This window comes from Trichomycterus rosablanca, chromosome 1, assembly GCF_030014385.1.
Source record: "Trichomycterus rosablanca isolate fTriRos1 chromosome 1, fTriRos1.hap1, whole genome shotgun sequence".
Lineage (NCBI taxonomy): Eukaryota > Metazoa > Chordata > Actinopteri > Siluriformes > Trichomycteridae > Trichomycterus > Trichomycterus rosablanca.
In genome coordinates, this window is record NC_085988.1 from 58,038,406 (window position 1) to 58,060,645 (window position 22,240).

Sequence of the window (22,240 nt, forward strand, 5' to 3'; positions counted from 1 at the left end):
TCAGTCAAGTGTTGTTTCAGTAAATGTGTCGATTTTAGAGCAGCAACTAAAATAGGAATAATTCGATACATTAGATACAGCATGCCTATATTTACTGTTGATGTAATTATTTAAAAAACACATGAAAAAGAGCATAACTGTGATTATCATGCTGAGAAGATCGTTTCCCAATGAGCACACTTGAAGATTTGCAGAAGAACACCCAAACTCAGACAAAACTATTATACAACTGCAGAATTAAGCTTTTGTTTTCAGAATTGAGGCTATTCAAGTTCCACTTTAAATCACTTCCACATTAAGGGATTTAAAAAAGGAACTTCACAAAAGAGAAAAATACATTGAAGGAGATGTTTTGTATTAAGAAGTGCTCTCTGATTCCATGCTATATATTTGTTTTATTTTAATTGAGTATTATAAAAAGACTGGGTGATGTTATGCTCATAAATAGCTGGTTAGTGTAGGAGTCCTGCAACAAGTATTAGGTATATATGATGTTAGTGTTTTTCATGTCATTTTATAACTAAAATTTAGGGGCTTTTGTTAAAATAGAAGTTTGTTAGTGTTTCATAGAATTAATTGATTCTGAGGCATGAATTAAATGCATTATAGGTGTGAGGCTGGCTCTTGCTCTGAGATACATGTAAAAGAAAATTTTTGTATAATTAAGTATAAAGTATAATTAACTAAATAAACAATTAACAACATACAGTTTTGTAATTAAGTGTGCTTTAAGTTAAGTTAAATATTAGAAATTGCTGGCTAAAAATATTAGTGCTGTTATAACTAATATAACCGCTAGAAGGCGGTATTGTATTTGGCATCAATGAGTCTCAACGAAGGACTGACCTTTCACAAAATCCTTCATATGTGCTATTAAACTGCGTTTACTCCAGTGTTTATTTTACATTTACTACAGATACGACTGACCCAGTAGCTCTAGATGCCAAGTTATTTTCTGGACAAACAATACTCTCCTACAGAGCTTAAGTCATAAAATACACCGACGAGGCATAACATTATGATCACTGACAGGTAAAGTGAATAATATGATTATCTCTTCATCACGGCACCTGTTAGTGGGTGGGATATATTAGGCAGCAAGTGAACATTTTATCTTTAAAGTTGATGTGTTAGAAGCAGGAAAAATGGACAAGCGTAAGCATTTGAACGAGTTTGACAAGGGCCAAATTGTGATGGCTAGACGACTGGGTCAGAGCATCTCCAAAACTGCAGCTCTTGTGGGGTGTTCCCGGTCTGCAGTGGTCAGTATCTGACAAAAGTGGTCCAAGGAAGGAACAGTGGTAAACCGGCGACAGGGTCATGGGCGGCCAAGGCTCATTGATGCACGTGGGGAGCGAAGGCTGGCCCGTGTGGTCCGATCCAACAGACAAGCTACTGTAGCTTTACTTGCTGAAGAAGTTAACGCTGGTTCTGGTAGAAATGTGTCAGAATACACAGTGCATTGCAGGTGCAGGGCTGTTTTGGCAGCAAACGCAATATTAGGAAGGTGGTCATAATGTTATGCCTAATCAGTGTATATGGCCTGCATAAAAGTGCCTCTGTGTAAGTGAATGAGTGAGTGTGTGATTTTTTGCGATAGGGACAAGAGCTCATTTCTAAGGGTGTATGAATGAATGGATTATTATTATTATTATTCATTGTCACTTACAGCTTTATGCTGTCCAGGGTCACTGTGGGTCCAGAAGAGGCAGGATTTTGACTTCAACAGAGGCTTTATACATCACAGATCATATTTACAGATTTACTCACCTCTTACCCACATGGCAATTTAACACAACCAGTTCACTATAGCTACATATTTTTTTAATATGCTGATGAAATCTACACTGCGACAGGAAGCATGGATTAAACCTATGCCACTTATGCTCTGCATACACACAATACTCTCCAACAAAGTCATGACATATGCATGACATGACATAGCATTAATTTAAAGTGAATGTGTAAGTGTGTAAGTTTCTGTAAAAAGTGAGTTTCAAAGGTGTATAAATTAATGATAAATTATTATAATTATTATTATCGTGGTATTATTGGTGTCCCAGAATGCCATGTGTTACTCTTGCGAGAGCTGGAAGCATGGTTAACCTAGCATCTTCCAGGATGCACCGCATCGCCCGCCGAATAGATGTGTTCAAAACTGCATTGAGTGTAACAAGATTGTTGTATGTGATGATTGGTATAATTTGTGTCAAGTTTTATGCATGTTTTAATTCACTGGTTTGATGTCTTGTGTTGCCTTTGTTGGCTTAGTCCCTTGTTCGGTGTTTAATCAGTCTATGAGTAAACTCCTGCTCCACTCGGTTTAATAAGAGAGAATCCAAACGATTCCTCTGGACCTGTCCTTGACTGAGCCAGAGCCACATTGGTGTCACATTAGAGAACAACCCGCTGGGGAGATTGACCGCTGGTACGAGAAGAAGTGGTATGATGGTGAAGAGGAGAAAATCATTGATGGCACTCCATGGAGTTTGGGAACCGAGCGGTACGCCTGTCCAGCCCCGGCTGTCGAAGCCAGCATACCCTGCCCAGGGCCGCTAGAGCAACAGTTAGAATCCAGCAACAGCCAGCGCACTGGTGATGACTCCACATAAGGAACGCTGTAGCTTCTGCAGTGCTCTCCTATCAAGATTGGCAAGATTATATAAAGCTGTACCTTTAAAATGAAAAAAAAAAGATCAATGTCTGTGAAGAAGATGGAAAAGTTGAGGATTTTTACGGATATTATTTAAAAAAAGAGAGGCAGGTTTGTGCAGTTTGTGTATTGTTTCTGTTTGTTTTCTTCCTACCTCTCTGTGTGTGTGTGTGCACGTGTGTTTTGTTTAGATGCGTGTGTTGCTTTTGACAGTTTCTCTGTAGGATACCTCCTCCCCTGCCTCGCTCTCTGGTGAGGAATAACTCTACCAGATTACCATGAGATTACCATATGATTACCATCTCATTAACTCACCGTGCCTGCTGATGATCATCACTGATGCACAATCAGATGAAATATTTTATTTTCATTCCTTTTCCCACTCAGTCCCTCTGTTTTGCTTTACACATTGGATTAATGTATTTAAACCTCTGAATATTTACAGACTTACTGGCGGGTTAATGCAAAATGTAATGCTTTTTTTGTGTAACAGCATATCTGTTTTAAAAATCAAGTTTCTAGCCTACGTTATCTGATGAGATATTACCCATTAAAATGTGGTAAAGAATGGAAACTTGATATGGAAATTTTATATATTCAAATATTCTTAATTCGAAATTTTAAAATAAAACTTTTACAAGCATGGTAAATGATGATTGGCAATCCATGACTGATATTTCCCTGTCATTTTAAAGTTACAAAATATTGTATCTTAAATGTTTTATAGTACTGCTACTTTATTTCACAAGTATATAACAATAAGATTAGGTTATTATAGACGGAAGGAGTTCAGTCTAAGTACATTCAGTGCATCAATGGTCACTGTTGTATGTGTAGGATATACACCGACTAGGCATAACATTATGACCACTGACAGGTGAAGTAAATAACACTGATTATCTCTTCATCACAGCACCTGTTAGTGGGTGAGATATATTAGGCAGCAAGTGAACATTTTATCCTCAAAGTTGATGTGTTAGAAGTAGGAAAAATGGGCAAGCGTAACGATTTAACTTTGACAAGGGCCAAATTGTGATGGCTAGATGACTGGGTCAGGACTATGAGAGGAAGGCGAGCCAATGAAGGCAGTATGATCCTTTGGGCAATGTTCTGCTGGGAAACCTTGGGTCCTGCCATCCATGTGGATGTTACTTTGACACGTACCACCTACCTAAGCATTGTTGCAGACCATGTACACCCTTTAATGGAAACGGTATTCCCTGATATCTGTGGCCTCTTTCAGCAGGATAATGCGCCCTGCCACAAAGCAAAAATGGTTCAGGAATGGTTTGAGGAGCACAACAACGAGTTTGAGGTGTTGACTTGGCCTCCAAATTCCCCAGATCTCAGTCCAATCGAGCATCTGTGGGATGTGCTGGACAAACAAGTCTGATCCATGGAGGCCCCACCTCATAACTTACAAGAGTTAAAGGATCTGCTGCTAACATCTTGGAGCCACAGCACACCTTCAGGGGTCTAGTGGAGTCCAAGCCTCAAAGGGTCAGGGCTGATTTGACAGCAAAAGGGGGACAAACACAATATTAGGAAGGTGGTCATAATGTTATGCCTGATTGGTGTGTGTGTATATATCAACCATAAAATTAAAACCACCTCCTTGTTTCTACACTCACTGTCTATTTTATCAGCTCCACTTACCATATAGAAGCACTTTGTAGTTCTATAATTATCCATCTGTTTCTCTGCATGCTTTGTTAGCTTTGTTTCATGCTGTTCTTCAATGGTCAGGACTCTCCCAGGACCACTACAGAGCAGGTATTATTTGGGTGGTGGATCATTCTCAGCCCTGCAGTGACACTGACATGGTGGTGGTGTGTTAGTGTGTGTTGTGCTGGTATTAGTGAATCAGACACAGCAGCGCTGCTGGAGTTTTTAAACACCTCACTGTCACTGCTGGACTGAGAATAGTCCACCAACCAAAATTATCCAGCCAACAGCACCCCGTGGGCAGCGTCCTGTGACCACTGATGAAGGTCTAGAAGATGACCAACTCAAACAGCAGCAATAGATGAGCGATCGTCTCTGACTTTACATCTACAAGGCGGACCAACCAGGTAGGAGTGTCTAATAGAGTGGACAGTGAGTGGACACGGTATTTAAAAACTCCAGCAGCGCTGCTGTGTCTGATCCACTCATACCAGCACAACACACACTAACACACCACCACCATGTCAGTGTCACTGCAGTGCTGAGAATGATCCATCACCTAAATAACACCTACTCTGTGGTGGTCCTGCGGGGGTCCTGACCATTGAAGAACAGGGTGAAAGCAAGTTAAAAAGGTATGTAGACAAACAGATGGACTACAGTCAGTAATTGTAGAACTACAAAGTGCTTCTATATGGTAAAGCTAATAAAATGGACAGTGAGTGTAGAAACAAGGAGGTGGTTTTAATGTTATGGCTGATTAGTGTATATTCAAAGCTAAACTGACTGCAAACTACCCTGTCCACTGAGGCAAAATGTTCAACGGATTTCCCATAGAGCATCAATAACACACAGTGCTCTTTTAAAGACCACAGGGACACTGTAGGTGTTCTCTCGCTTAATCCTTTCACCTTACTATTATAATACTGAAGAGAGTTTTATTTAGGCGTCGTCTTAAAAGTGGTTGTGAACAGCGATTTCCCCAAAGAGCTTCCATCCATTACAGGGACAGCACCAAGTCCCAATGGGTAAAGAGAGTATAACAAAGGAAAAAAAGGATAGAATAAAAAAGAACAAGGAAACGATGGAGGATTTTTGTCAGTTGGGGAAACTATAGGAGTACACTGTAGAGCATCATTATATTAATGTGGATTTTAATTTGCGTCTTTCAATTAGCATCTTTCCCCCTCCCTGGTGGTAGCGAATGAACCGATTCTTTTCTAAACCGCAGGCTACAGTTATTAATCTTCTTAAAAGTAAACACTGCTAACAAAATCTCTAATGCATTGTCTGTAATGAAGCCGAGACCAGGACCTCTTTGCAGCTTTGCTAGAATATGCTACATTTTCTTTTGCAGATTTCAGTGAATAGCTCACAATGTGGTGCCACCATCAGCTAGCCTGTTGGGTAAACAAAAGACTCATATAAGGAGACGAGTCATGGACAATGCAGATGCTTTAACTGTGTTGTCTCGGTGTGAAACATGATTAGTGTTCCCGCTCATTAACGAGCTGATGATGGGCCCGGCTTGTTTTGACGAAATGTGTAATGTAGTAACACGTTAACGTCTCATGCATAGCAGGGCCACGCACGTAAATCTGCAGCAAAATCTAATCAGTGGAGACAGCGGCAGACGCCCTTAATTGCTGCACAGCAATTAGATTATCATTTTGCCCAAGTTTAAATGTGTGTGAGTGTGTGTGCTGACAAATGATGAGTGAATGGCTGTATGTCCGTGTTTGCTATCAGTACGCTGGGCTGCATATAAACACCACTTATCTAGTTATGGGTATGTATAGGTGTGAATGTGCTTGTATGAATTCATGTATGTGTGTGCTGGCTGACAGATGATAGGTAAGCATAAACAAGATTATGTAGAGTGAAGTGCATCTGAAGACAGCCCTTCTATTCATTTAGTCATTTCAGTCATATCACTCAGTCTTCATGCACAGGTATGTGTGTAAATAAATACATAAGTGTGTGTGTGTGTGTGTGTGTGTGTGTGTGTGTAAAGTAGGAAAGGAAATAAGGGATACATTGACAAATGAAGAATGAAGAAAGAAAAAAGAGAAATAACTGACTGTATGGAAATATAGTAGATCAAAATGCAGGAAGGAAGTGACTGTGTGTGCAGGCTATCAACAGGTGGCGCAGCGGTAAAACACACGCTGTTCACCAGAGCTGAGATCTCGAATACATCGTATCGAATCTTGGCTCTGCCTTGCCGGCTGAGGCTGAGCGGCCACATGAACAACGATAGGTCTGTTGTTCAGATAGGGGCGAGATTAAGCCGGATGGGGACTCTCTCTCAGACTAGTGCGATTACGACCTCTGCTGGCTGGTTGGTGGCGCCTGCACGGAGATGGAAAAGGAGTGTGGTAGAGGGTGTGGCTCTCCATATACAGCGCTGTACCGCACTGCACTCGTCAAGTGTAGGTGATAAGATGTTCGATTGCTGTGCACGTGTCAGAGGGGGCGTGGAGCAGCCTCGTCCTCCCAAATCAGGAGCAGGGACCAGCATTAGTGAGAGGATGATTGACGGGCAGAAATTGGATGCACTAAAGTGGGAGAAAAAGGGAGAAAAAAAAAGGAATAAAATAGCCGTAGTACGTATCCAAAAGCTGTATACAAACTCAGGTGTCATCAATGAGACAGACGTTTTAAAACTGGATCAGTGGCGAGTTCTCAAAAAATTGCAGAATAAAAAAAACAGGTTAAAAATGTGTGATTGCAGCTTAGCAGATGTGTAATGCTTATTGCTTGCCGGTCACTAATGTGTTGTTAGGTGTTTGCCAAGATATACTTGTTGGTTGTTTAGGTTTACTAAGGTAGTTGCCAAGGTATGGCTAGAAAATCGTTTGTACCAACAGCGATCTCACTGTATATCTCATCCCCACTGTGCCGGGACATCATTGCTCAGAGTTAATACCAAGACTATCAGGACAGACTCATGAAGCATGATCTGTCACTCTGTTTATGTCATTGCACATCTTTGGACATTTAATGCCAAGACACTTTTGTAATTTTTCTATTATATTACATATAGCATATACAGTATATTTATTCCTACCAACATTGTACTGCAATACATACTTACATACTTAATTACTTTATTTCTTATGCACCTTTAGCCTATTTAATTAATAATTTTTAACTGAGTTATTTACTTAATACTTTTTTCTATTGTACCTTGAGCTGGTGTAATACTTGACTTTCCCTCTGGGATTAATAAAGTGATCTATCTATCTATCTATCTATCTATCTATCTATCTATCTATCTATCTATCTATCTATCTATCTATCTATCTATCTATCTATCTATCTATCTTCTATCTATCTATCTATCTATCTATCTATCTATCTATCTATCTATCTTCTATCTATCTATCTATCTATCTATCTATCTATCTATCTATCTATCTATCTATGCAAGGTAACACGTTCTTAAAGAGTTGCTAGGCAGTTACTAGCTAGAGTCTTGTTACACAATAACTTAGATGTTGCTAGTCAGTTGCTATGCTAACAGGTTAGTTACTAAGTAGTTGCTACATTTACATCTTCAGCTTGTTACAGATGTTTTTATCCAAAGCGACTTACAGTACTGTGACAGGCTGCATCTGAACTCGTATTCTTCAACAGTACATACTAGCTTCTAGACTACTAGACTGCTCGGCCGGTAAAGCAGTACGCTCTTTCAGTACGCAAGTGTGCACTATGCATGCAACCTCGTACGTACTACGTCTGCCATCTTACCAATGTCACGTGAAGCATGCCATCACATCGCCACAGTTATAACAATTTTAAAATCAGACAAAATTAATTTTGTCATTCTCCACAAAGCCACTCATAACGTTATTCAGGGATGTACTTAACCATACCATGTTTAATGTTTGTCTTACTCTACTTTCCGCCATCTTTCTTCTTCGCTGTGAATGCCTTTGCAGCTCCAGTTGAATTACGGGATAGATTATCGGACCATAAGTGTGCATCGTTTGCATACTCAAAAATGGCCACCCAGGCAGTAGGTCATCCCGGTCCTTTTCGCGTACTGTTTAGTGTATACTACGTATTCGGACATACTAACTGCTATCGCGTACTGCTTTCGTGTACTGTTCAGTATGGAAGTATGCGATTTCGGACGCAGCCAAGGTATATTGTATAAACAGCTGAAGGTTAACAGTGGCAACCTGGCAGTGGTGGGACTTGAACCAGCGACCTTTTGATTACTAGTCTAGTACCTTAACCACTAGGCTACAACTGCCCAGTCACCAGTTAGTCAGTTAGTTGCCAAGAGGTTGGTAAGTTGTTGATAGGTGGATGTTAAGGTGTTGCTAAGCAGTTGCTGCAGGAGCACCCAGCTGAATCCAATATAAAATTATTGGTTGATGCTGTGCTAAAGTTGTGCTGCAGATGTTTAATATCCATTTTATTATTCTGCTCACTTTCTTCAACTAACAGCAAAAGCATCCAGATTATAATACTACTATTATCATGATTGACAAGAGGTACAGTGTTTTTGGGATTGTATGTCTCACTTTTTCTCCTCAAATATATTTCTAGTAATTGTGGCCAAATAATGTAATGTTTGTTTAATCTGACCACAAAACTATCCAATCTTGCTAAAGTTTTTAAGCATTATAGTGCAGCTTTTGGGAAGGGGCTCTTTTTTTGCATGGCAGCCTAAGGCAAAGTAAAGCTCCCTTGACTGTGGACAGTAACATCTGTGTTCCAGAAGCTTCTAATTTAAGGCAGACTTGTTTAGGTTGATCTTGGATTATATCCAACCATGTGGATAAATTTCCTTTTGGCATAAGGTGACAGTCTGGTTTACTTCCGAACCTTAGCATAGAGACCTATAATAATCCATGTAACTTGTAGTTACAAACCATTCAGATGATCTCGGGGCTGTGACATTGTGTAAAATCTATTAAATTTTCCTTCCTATTTTAGTGCTTGTATAATATATGTAGTTAAAGAAGTTACCAGCTGGAGTGATTTATAATGATTAACAAGGGAATAAAACCATTCCTAATTAAATATCATAATAGAACTTGTTTTCATCTTATTTGATGTATCTATATTGTTGTCCCAGCAGATTTTGTTAATTCTTTAAGATACTGTAAATACTCACATTTCCATTCATCCATTCATTCATCTATCCATCCCTCCCTCCCTCCATTCAATCATCCATCCCTCCCTCCATTCATCCATCCATTCCTTCCTCCATCCCTCCCTCCATCCATCTATCCATCCCTCCCTCCATTCATCCATCCATCCCTCCCTCCATCCATCTATCCATCCCTCCCTCCCTCCATCCATCCATCCATCCATCTATCCATCCCTCCCTCCCTCCATTCATCCATCCATCCATCCCTTCCTCCATCCCTCCCTCCATCCAGCTATCCATCCCTCCCTCCCTCCATCCATCTATCCATCCCTCCCTCCCTCCATTCATCCATCCATCCATCCCTTCCTCCATCCCTCCCTCCATCCAGCTATCCATCCCTCCCTCCCTCCCTCCATCCATCTATCCATCCCTCCCTCCCTCCATTCATCCATCCATCCATCCCTTCCTCCATCCCTCCCTCCCTCCATTCATCCATCCATCCCTTCCTCCATCCCTCCCTCCATCCCTCCCTCCATCCACCCATTACTGTATGAAACAGTCTACACTCTTACAGAAAAGCATTTCATCCTTATTAGGGCAGTTGTAGCCTAGTGGTTAAGGTACTGAACTAGTAATCAAAGGTCGCTGGTTCAAGCCTCACCACTGCAGGTTGCCACTGTTGGGCCCTTGAGCAAGGCCCTTAACCCTCAATTGCTTAGACAATATACTGTCACAGCTCTGTAGGTCACTGTGGATAAAAGCGTCTGCTAAATGCAGAAAATATAAATGTAAATTTTACAAGATTTTAATGAATTTGTGCCCATTTTATCAGCATTCGTAAGATCAAGCACAAACGTTGGACAAGAAGGTCTTGGTTTGCGTTAGACATTCCATCACAAAGGTGTTGAACAGCCACAGGTGGCAGTGACAGGCCAAACCGGCACCTCTGTGCAAGCATGGTTGGTTACTACCGGACAGCATGTTCCATTGGCCTTGGGCGAGACATGCTGGCTCCGCCAGGCAGATTACATCACAGGACAAATAGGCGTGTTGGTTACATGGTGGAACGCGTCAGATAATTGCCACAGTAGCTTTTTAGTCACAGAACTGTTCTAACTTTGTAAATGGATTCTTGCAGGTGTGTGGGATTATGAACATATTAAAATTGTAAACCTACTACAAGAGTAAGTTCATTTATCAAGTGGACACAGGAGATAAACTGCATAATAACTGAAATAAATCAAATAATTTCATTTTATTTTTAAACATTTGAATAATGTAGTAATATTGATACAAGTACAGTGGGGCCAAAAAGTATTTAGTCAGCCACTGATTGTGCAAGTTCTCCTACTTAGAAAGATGAGAGAGGTCTGTAATTTTCATCATAGGTACACTTCTACTATGAGAGACAAAATGAGAAAAAAAAATCCAGGAAATCACATTGTAGGATTTTTAAAGAATTTAGTTGTAAATGATGGTGGAAAATAAGTATTTGGTCAATAACAAAAGTTCAACTCAATACTTTGTAACATAACCTTTGTTGGCAATGACAGAGGTCAAACGTTTCCTGTAAGTCTTCACCAGGTTTGCACACACTGTAGCTGGTATTTTGGCCCATTCCTCCATGCAGATCTCCTCTAGAGCAGTGATGTTTTGGGGCTGTCGCTGGGCAACACGGACTTTCAACTCCCTCCACAAATTTTCTATGGGGTTGAGGTCTGGAGACTGGCTAGGCCACTCCAGGACCTTGAAATGCTTTTTACGGAGCCACTCCTTCGTTGCCCGAGCGGTGTGTTTGGGATCATTGTCATGCTGGAAGACCCAGCCACGTTCCATCTTCAATGCTCTCACTGATGGAAGGAGGTTTTGGCTTAAAATCTCACGATACATGGCCCCGTTCATTCTTCCCTTAACACGGATCAGTCGTCCTGTCCCCTTTGCAGAAAAACAGCCCCAAAGCATGATGTTTCCACCCCCATGCTTCACAGTAGGTATGGTGTTCTTGGGATGCAACTCAGCATTCTTCTTCCTCCAAACACGACGAGTTGAGTTTTGACCAAAAAGTTCCATTTTGGTTTCATCTGACCACATGATATTCTCCCAATCCTCTTCTGGATTATCCATATGCTCTCTGGCAAACTTCAGACGGGCCTGGACATGTACTGGCTTAAGCAGGGGGACACGTCTGGCACTGCAGGATTTGAGTCCCTCTCAGCGTAGTGTGTTACTGATGGTAGCCTTTGTTACTTTGGTCCCAGCTCTCTGCAGGTCATTCATCAGGTCCCTCCGTGTAGTTCTGGGATTTTTGCTCACTGTTCTCATGATCATTTTGACCCCACGGTCCCAGATCGAGGGAGATTATCAATGGTCTTGTATGTCTTCCATTTTCTTACAATTGCTCCCACAGTTGATTCATTCACACCAACCTGCTTGCCTATTGTAGATTCACTCTTCCCAGCCTGGTGCAGGTCTACAATTTTCTTCCTGGTGTCCTTCGACAGCTCTTTGGTCTTGGCCATGGTTGAGTTTGGAGTCTGACTGTTTAAGGCTGTGGACAGGTGTCTTTTATACAGATAACGAGGTCAAACAGGTGCCATTAATACAGGTAACGAGTGGAGGACAGAAGAGCTTCTTAAAGAAGAAGTTACAGGTCTGTGAAAGCCAGAAATCTTGCTTGTTTGTGGGTGACCAAATACTTATTTTTCACCATAATTTACAACTAAATTCTTTAAAAATCCTACAATGTGATTTCCTGGATTTTTTTTTCTCATTTTGTCTCTCATAGTTGAAGTGTACCTATGATGAAAATTACAGACCTCTCTCATCTTTCTAAGTAGGAGAACTTGCACAATCAGTGGCTGACTAAATACTTTTTGGCCCCACTTTATATGAAATAAAGTTGACATACTTTAATGGACTGGATACCTGTCCAGGTTGTTTCCTACCTTTCACCTGATGAATTGTACCCGCTGCGACCCTGAAACAGACAGTGAATGAATATATAAAAGTTGATATTGTCAGGAGAGTAAGAGGAGAAGCGACTGTCAGACTATCAATCAGTTAATATTTCAGATTTTCTTACAAACAGTTTTTTGCATACTTGACAGTTTGTCCAAGTATAACTCTATTAAACTTTTTTACAGAATGTAAGCAAACACAGGAAAATGTAAAAATGTAACTATATGCAAAATTTAAGTTTACCTGCAATAATTGTACATTTGTCACAAAATGTACAGAAGCAGGGATGTTCATTCCCAGGCCTAATACCTTAAGCAGTTGGACAGGTAAAATGATGGCTGGATTGATAAATGAATTAATAGATGAATGGATAGATGGTGGTTGAATAGATGGGTGTATGGATGGAGCAGGTTGTTTAAACACTAGGACCTTAGACTGGTCTTTTTTACCTTTATCAAATTTGACAAATATATACATGCAAGTAATACTGTATTATGAATTTTAATGATTGTTTTAGAGTTGGCTATGGGTGGCATGGTGGCTTAGTGGGTAGCACTGTCGCCTCACAGCAAGAAGGTCCTGGGTTCGATCCCCAGGTGGGGCGGTCCGGGTCCTTTCTGTGAGGAGTTTGCATGTTCTCCCTGTGTCCGCGTGGGTTTCCTCCAGGTGCTCCGGTTTCCTCCCACAGTCCAGAAACACTGAATTGTCCTATAGATACCTAGCCACTAGATGCACAAAAACCAGTGCATTGTGGTGCCGGTCCCAAGCCCGGATAAAAATAGGGAGGGTTGTGTCAGGAAGGGCATCCGGCGTAAAAATTGTGCCAAATCGATGCACGGATCGTGATCCGCCGAGAGCTGACCCCGTAACCGAACGGGACAAAGGCCTAGGAAAAGAAGAAGAAGAAGAAGTTTTAGAGTTGGCTATACAATTGCTAATGTATTTTGGCCATAATAATCAAATACATAAAACCACAAATGTTAAACTGTTTAAATATAAGAACAAAACTTAAAATAATTAGAACTGTTTATAGATGTAGACTGGATGAGTGATGGGTTGTGCATTGGATGGCTGGATGGTCTAAGACAGTAGTCCCCGACCACCGGGCCATGGACCAATACCGGTCCATGGGTGATTTATTACCAGGCCTCACAAGAAGAATAAATCTTTTTTTTTTTTTTTTATTGATAATCACACTCTGAAAGATGTTTTATTTTAAAAAACTGGATTCTCTTTTAGTAACATCTGTCTGCTCCTCTTTAATGCTGGATTTCTGTAATTGGTGAGTAGTACTGTTATGTTTTATTATGCTTGTCGTATAATTTTATTTAAAATCCTCCCGCCCCCGCTGGTCCGGGAAATTATATCTTATATGGAACCGGTCCGTGGTGCAAAAAAAGGTGGGGACCTCTGGTCTAGGATATAACGTGATAAAATGTAAACATAAGAATGTCTAAAGGCGCCCTGGTGGCACAGCACGCCAGCACCTTGAAACTTGGCGTTACCACCGCTCGACTGGGTGCCTGGGTGCATAATTGGCAGTGCCTGCAGCAGACACGGTTCTGCTAGGGTGGGATGACCGGACAATGTGGGTGGGGTCTTCAAACCCTGTGTAAGGACCCTGACTGGCAGATAGAGAGGCGCTAGTGCAGAATGCAAGGGTGGAAAAGGGGGCAGCGGAAGACAAATTGACTACGCTAAATTGGGAGAAAAAGGGAGAAAATGCATAAATAAAATAGAAGCCTAAATCCACTTCTCTGTCACACTGGTGTGGTAGATGAATGTCAAGAATGTGTGCTTAACATTCCAGACTGTTTATTATATCATGTCAAATTATCCAATTATAATTATGTAATTATAATTATATAATTTTTAGTGACACAAATAAAGCACACACAAGTATCTTCACATTGGCCTTTTCTAGTGTATGTGTGTAAACGTGTGTGCAGTATATGCTGCCATGTATTGATATGGGCTGAGCACACACTGAAGTAAACAGATATGACAATGGCATTTCAATCTCTCTCTTTCACACACGTACACGCACATGCACACACACTCACACACACACACACACACACACACACACACACATGCTTCCTTTGATAATGCTCTTCTTGGGGTGCTTGTCAATCACCACGGTGTCAAACCTGTTCAGTTGGGACAGGTGTACTGTAGCACAGGAAGAAATGTAATGGAGGCCAAAACAAATAGCAGGAGGTGGTCTGATGGGGAATCATAGCAAAGTGAACCTGACTCCACCACTCATCCCCCTCCACGTTCCTTCTCTTCCTCTCTTTCTCTCTCTGTTTCAGTGGGTTTGACTGACAAGCTGCCAGAGATCAGTGTCTGGCTAGAGCGAGCAGGCGGGCTGAGGGTGACAGACCTGGAAGAACAGTAAGAGGGTTTATCAGCGGCGCTTAAAGCAGGTGTGGGGAGGGGTGAAGGATGACAGAGAAGAAGGGAGCGAGAGGGGAGAAAAATGACGAGGGGAGGAGGTGAGAGAAGGAGAGGAGGTTAGGCAGTGAAACAGAGCAGCTGCAGCAAACCTTGGATGGGGGAAATGGGAGGGGGAGCTTGTGCACTGCCGGCATGGGATGTGACTGGATTCTCAATCAGCCTGAGCCTGCAGCTAAGAAACAAAAAATACTGCAAACACACGATCATAGGCACACTGTTATAACTGAAGATCTATATTGTACGCATTGTGAAGAATTTGCCTTGATGCTTTTATCTGTACAATTATTTGAGGTATTGAGCTGAGCGCACAGATGCTTTTACAGTGGCTAGCCAGTCAAACATCTTTTAACTAAAATAACTACAAATAATAATGACAAATCAGCAATGTGTTCTGCTTCAATTTGAAAGTCGGATTAACAAAGCAAACAGGGTGGATAATTTATAACTCACTGGCAAATAAAATAAAATACATGGCTTTACAATAGGCTGTAAAAACAATTACATTTCCTAAAGATTTCCTCAAGATTGAATAGAAATGGGTTTTAATGCATTTTTTTATTTTATTGTTTTTTAAAGATGTCCTTTATAATCTGTACAATATTTACAAGTTAGAAGATTGATGTTGAGAGTATAAAACAAATGTATTTACCCAAACTCTCATTACATTAATTTATATAGCATTTGTTTCACTTTGACAAATGACCTTAATTATTTTCACAAAAAGGGAAAGAAGGAAAAAAAAGTGATGTTTTGATGCTGTTTGATGTCTCATCACAGAGGTTTTATAAACTTAGGATCAGTAATGATAGCTTATTTAAAATAAAAAACATAAATTTATGTTTTATATATCCATAAAAATTAAGGTAACTCTTAAAACTCACAATGGCTCTTGATAAATAAATGATTCAAGGTGAAAGTATTTACTGATATACATGATTAGGAATAACATTATGAATAACTTCCTAATATTGTGTTGATCCCCCTTTTGCTGCCAAAACAGCCCTGACCCGTCGAGGCAGGGTGCATTATCCTGCTGAAAGAGGCCACAGATATCAGGGAATACCGTTTCCATGAAAGGGTGTGCATGGTCTGCAACAATGCTTAGGTAGGTGGTACGTGTCAAAGTAACATCCACATGGATGGCAGGACACCAAGGCTTCCCAGCAGAACATTGCCCAAAGCATCACACTGCCTCCGCCGGCTTGCCTTCTTCCCATAGTGCATCCTGGTGCCATGTGTTCCCCAGGTAAGCGACGCACACACACCTGGCCAACCCGACCCTGTCGCCGCCGGTTTACCACTGTTCCTTCCTTGGACCACTGTTGATAGATACTGACCACTGCAGACCAGGAACACCCCACAAGAGCTGCGGTTTTAGTGATGCTCTGACCCAGTCGTCTAGCCATCATAATTTGGCCCTTGTCAAACTGGCTCAAATCCTTACGCTTGCCCATTTTTCCTGCTTCTAACACATCAACTTTGAGGATAAAATGTTCACTTGCTGCCTAATATATCCCACTAACAGGTCCCATGATGAAGAGATAATCAGTGTTATTCACTTCACCTGTCAGTGCTCATAATGTTATCCCTGGTTGGTGTAAATTGCATGCTTTGGTAAGAAAAACATTATCATCCCACTGAAGCATGGATTCAAAATCACACCAAAAGTCAAAATAAAAATTAAAATCCCAGGCAGGTGCAATCTGCATGAATTTCATCACAGCAACTCATAAGTGTGTGTGTTCACCATGTGCCTGTATGCACTCGTGAAAAAGATCTAGGTATGCCCCTGATGGTGTCCTGGGGGATCTATTCCCACCTGAATGTGTAAGCTCCTGGACATTGATAGTCTGGATGATCCCGGACGAGCCCCCACTTGTTACGTTCCCGCCAGTGGCTCTCGTCTAAAGATGTGGCGGAATCAATAACTTTAATGATGTGGGATCAGTTGAGTTGACCCCTTTTTGGGAAGGGGAGTGGTGGAGGTGCTTTACAAATAAGTGGTGTAGGTGAAATAACAGGAGGAAGGCAGTAAGTCAACTAACAAGTGTTTATTTACAAAACAACTAGTGCAACAAGTCCAAAAACGACCAACACCAATGCTATTTACAAAATATTACAAACATCAAACCAAATAATTCAAATATCTATTAAGCTCATAAACAAGGGTGACTGTACAAATGATTGTGTCTTAAACAAACAAAAAAAAAAAAACTACCACGGAGAGGGAGCTAAGCGGTGCCAAATAAAAGAAATTAGAGTAACGCCTAAACCTACTCTAAACACCTAAACCTACTCTAAACAACAACCCAGGACTAACTAACCATATGCCCCCACCCGACTGACTACTCTACTTTATCTTTTCAAAAGTACAGCGGGTGGCACACGCTACTTACCTAGGGTGTCTATACAAAACGAGAAATCCTACGTGCTGCAAAATGTATGTGCGCGCACGTCTTACCTGTTCTCTCTCCAAAGGTAGGCGTTTAACCAGCGGCGTGCACGTATTTACAGTATCCTGCTAACCAACAAAAGGGACTAAGTAAACCGCAACAACCACCGCAACAACCACCGCAACAACCACAGCAACACGCATCTCTCCAGCCCAAAATTCGGAAACCGGCATTCGCCTGATGACTGGATAGTCTGTGGTGCTACTTTCCAGCATTGGATACATTGATACATATCCCAGAGGTTCCCAATTGGATTTAGGTCTGGAGAATGTTATGGCCAATCAATGGCATCAATGCCTTCTTCATCCAGGAACTGCATACACACTCTGCAGTAAGTATCTTTGGCTATCATGTGGAGGTTTGTGTGACCTTCGAAGCATAAGCCTCCCCAGACCCCAGACCATCACTAAGCCACCTCCAAATTGGTCATGCTTTAAGACGTTGAAGAGAACTGGATGTGATTGGTGGACATGCCAATTCTCTTGAGAATGCCAATTGAGCTGCACGGCACTGGTCTGTGAGCACAGAGGACGTCAGGCTCTGATACCCCCTCATGGAGTCTGTTTCTGACAGTTTGGTCCTCTGGAGGTCATTTTGTAGGACTCTGGCAGTGTTCCTGTTCTTCCTTACACAAAGGAACAGATACCAATCCTGCAGCTGGATTGATGCCTTTTTACAGTCCTTTCCAGCTCCAGCTGGTATCTCCTCAGGGCCCTTAAGACTCTGCTGGGAGACACAGCAAACCTTCTTGTGACAGCATGTATAGATGTGCCATCCTGGAGGAGCTGAATTATCTGTGCATCCTGAATGGGTTGTAGTAGTGAACAAGAAGACTAGAGGCGAATCAGTGAGGAAGGATAAGGAGAGTGAAGCTGTCTGTGGCCACCACCGGTAAAATCATTCCCTTTTTGGTGGTTGTCTTGCTGTTGCCTCTCCAGTGTTGTGGATTTGACTTTGATTTAATAATAGATCAAAAAACAATGACAAACCTCAATGATGAAGTGAGGGGTTTAAGAAAATTAATCAAAAAGATAGATAGATAGATAGATAGATAGATAGATAGATAGATAGATAGATAGATAGATAGATAGATAGATAGATAGATAGATAGATAGATAGATCAAAAGTATTCAAATAATAGATAGATAATACAAAAGTATTCAAACCCTTTATTCAGAACTTTGTAGAAACCCATTTGACAGCAGTTACAGCTGCAAGATTTCTTCCAGTTTTTGACTAATGGAACTAATTTTCAAAATACTCAGAAAAGATGTTTTTGATTCATTACTGGGGGTGATTAATGGGTTTTATGGGTAAAAAGTAGGGCTGGCTCGATACCATTTTTTTATGTCCGATATCGATACCGATACTGCAAATTGAGTATCTGCCGATACCGATACCAATCCGATACCGTCATTTCTCCTCTCAAAAAACTAAGCAGTAATAATACATGTCTCAATGCACCATGGTTAAACTAGCTATCTAAATAACAATGCTCAGACTGTGAAACAAATATTCTAAAGGAATAAATACATAACATACAACAAGATGTGGATGTCAATCAAACACGATGGACCAATTAGAATTGACACAGAGTTGAGATTTTCCGTTAAAGTTTTGTCACGTTTTTAGATTATTAAAAACCAAAGCACCCTTATTAAAAAACTCTGCTGGATTTTGAAGAGGAAAATGTGAAACGGTGTACTTTGTTTTATTTCATAACACTAATGGATTCATTGTTGAGGATGTGAGAGATCTCCAAGTCGGGACAGGATAGGTTTTCTTTATCTCAGGTGAGCGATTTATCATTTATAAAGCAATTGTTATTGTGTTTCAACAGTGTTTTTAGTTGTGGCAGTAGTAGATGATTTTTTTAAATGCTAAAAGTTGAAGTAGATCAGTGTGTTTTAATTTTTGAATGGCTGTTGCAGATGAGTTGTAGATCAGTGGCACATGTTAATGATGTCATTAAACTGCACCTTGTTATGGCAGTTGCCGAGTGAGCTGGCAATAAATGGCACTGTTGGAATGTATCTTCGTGTGTTATTTGTTTTACACACAAACAATTGCCTTATTTACATTAAGTGTTATTTACATTAAGTCTTATTTACATTACGCAACAGTATTGGATCGGATAACACGTTTTTTTTCTTCCGATATCCGATACAGTGATTTGGGCCAATATCGGACCAATACCGATACAGTCGGTGCCAGCCCTAGTAAAAAGTTACATCATTTTAAAATAAAATCTACTACAATGTATGCAAAAGTCAAAGGGATCTAAATACTTTCTTAATCCACTGTACTAACAGTTTTAGACCAGCAAAAGCTTTTACTGGGATGAATTTACTAATGATCCTAACCCTATCGGATTTGCTTCTTCTTTATAGATGAACTTCTTGGATGTAGGCCAGATAATGAACAAATGACATTTGTGTCATCTCTCCACCCCAAAGAACTGAAGCCTTTTTAACCTCAGTGCAACAAAATCAATTCTATCCAGTGTACTGGCCTGCACTGAAGTACAGGATAATAAGGTTATGAGCAGAGTGTGCCAATATGTTGTTTTTTTTTGTAAATAATACACATAAAGATTGCTTTGCCAAAATAACTAGAAAAATCTAAGTGGACATGACACTGGGCTGAAAATAGCAAGAAGGTTTGGCAAAGTATTCAAACCTTTTTTTTTTAGCTTAGACGTTTTGTTAACAGTACACACTAATGTGTTTGTTTCACACCTGCATAATTATCTAATTCAAAACTCTCTCTTTCCCCCTTCCTCCCTTCTAAATCTCCTGCCTTTCCTACATCTATCCAACACTCCCTACATCAATCGCTCGTCTGCCATGGTGTGAAAGCAGCCAATCCATCACGGGTTAGAGTTCGGGGGCAACACGACTGAACGTTCAAGTGTTCCCTTCTCACCCTCCCATACACCTCCTATCTCCTCTCCCCATTTCTCCATTCCTCCATCCACTCACCTGCCAGCACCGCCAGCCTCTAAAATGCACTGCTGGCTCTGTGAAGGGGAAATGCAGGCAGTGCTGATCATTTACTGAACGCCATTCGTCTCAGTGATAAATGACCAAGCTGTGTGTGAAACTAAAGAGGTGGTATGAACAAAAAGTATCAACAAGCTAAAGGATGTGATGTCATGATAAATGGCTTACAGATTAGGCTAGGCTGGTACTGTACAGCATGTGTACTGGAAGGGTTTAAAAGCATGGGATAGCAAATCCTGGCAATGAGTAACCAGGTTTGTGCAAAATGTGCAGTGTCCCAGTACATACAGTGTATCACAAAAGTGAGTACACCCCTCACATTTCTGCAAATATTTCATTATATCTTTTCATGGGACAACACTATAGACATGAAACTTGGATATAACTTAGAGTAGTCAGTGTACAGCTTGTATAGCAGTGTAGATTTACTGTCTTCTGAAAATAACTCAACACACAGCCATTAATGTCTAAATAGCTGGCAACATAAGTGAGTACACCCCACAGTGAATATGTCCAAATTGTGCCCAAATGTGTCGTTGTCCCTCCCTGGTGTCATGTGTCAAGGTCCCAGGTGTAAATGGGGAGCAGGGCTGTTAAATTTGGTGTTTTGGGTACAATTCTCTCATACTGGCCACTGGATATTCAACTGGCACCTCATGGCAAAGAACTCTCTGAGGATGTGAGAAATAGAATTGTTGCTCTCCACAAAGATGGCCTGGGCTATAAGAAGATTGCTAACACCCTGAAACTGAGCTACAGCATGGTGGCCAAGGTCATACAGCGGTTTTCCAGGACAGGTTCCACTCGGAACAGGCTTCGCCAGGGTCGACCAAAGAAGTTGAGTCCACGTGTTCGGCGTCATATCCAGAGGTTGGCTTTAAAAAATAGACACATGAGTGCTGCCAGCATTGCTGCAGAGGTTGAAGACGTGGGAGGTCAGCCTGTCAGTGCTCAGACCATACGCCGCACACTGCATCAACTCGGTCTGCATGGTCGTCATCCCAGAAGGAAGCTGACGCACAAGAAAGCCCGCAAACAGTTTGCTGAAGACAAGCAGTCCAAGAACATGGATTACTGGAATGCCCTGTGGTCTGACGAGACCAAGATAAACTTGTTTGGCTCAGATGGTGTCCAGCATGTGTGGCGGTGCCCTGGTGAGAAGTACCAAGACAACTGTATCTTGCCTACAGTCAAGCATGGTGGTGGTAGCATCATGGTCTTGGGCTGCATGAGTGTTGCTGGCACTGGGGAGCTGCAGTTCATTGAGGGAAACATGAATTCCAACATGTACTGTGACATTCTGAAACAGAGCATGATCCCCTCCCTTCGAAAACTGGGCCTCATGGCAGTTTTCCAACAGGATAACGACCCCAAACACAACCTCCAAGATGACAACTGCCTTGCTGAGGAAGCTGAAGGTAAAGGTGATGGACTAAACCCAATTGAGCACCTGTGGCGCATCCTCAAGTGGAAGGTGGAGGAGTTCAAGGTGTCTAACATCCACCAGCTCCGTGATGTCATCATGAAGGAGTGGAAGAGGATTCCAGTAGCAACCTGTGCAGCTCTGGTGAATTCCATGCCCAGGAGGGTTAAGGCAGTGCTGGATAATAATGGTGGTCACACAAAATATTGACACTTTGGGCACAATTTGGACATGTTCACTGTGGGGTGTACTCACTTATGTTGCCAGCCATTTAGACATTAATGGCTGTGTGTTGAGTTATTTTCAGAAGACAGTAAATCTACACTGCTATACAAGTTGTACACTGACTACTCTAAGTTATATCCAAGTTTCATGTCTATAGTGTTGTCCCATGAAAAGATATAATGAAATATTTGCAGAAATGTGAGGGGTGTACTCACTTTTGTGATACACTGTATGTACTTCATCAAAGGCTTTCCTACAAAACACCACATGTATCAATATATTTATGAGGTTAGA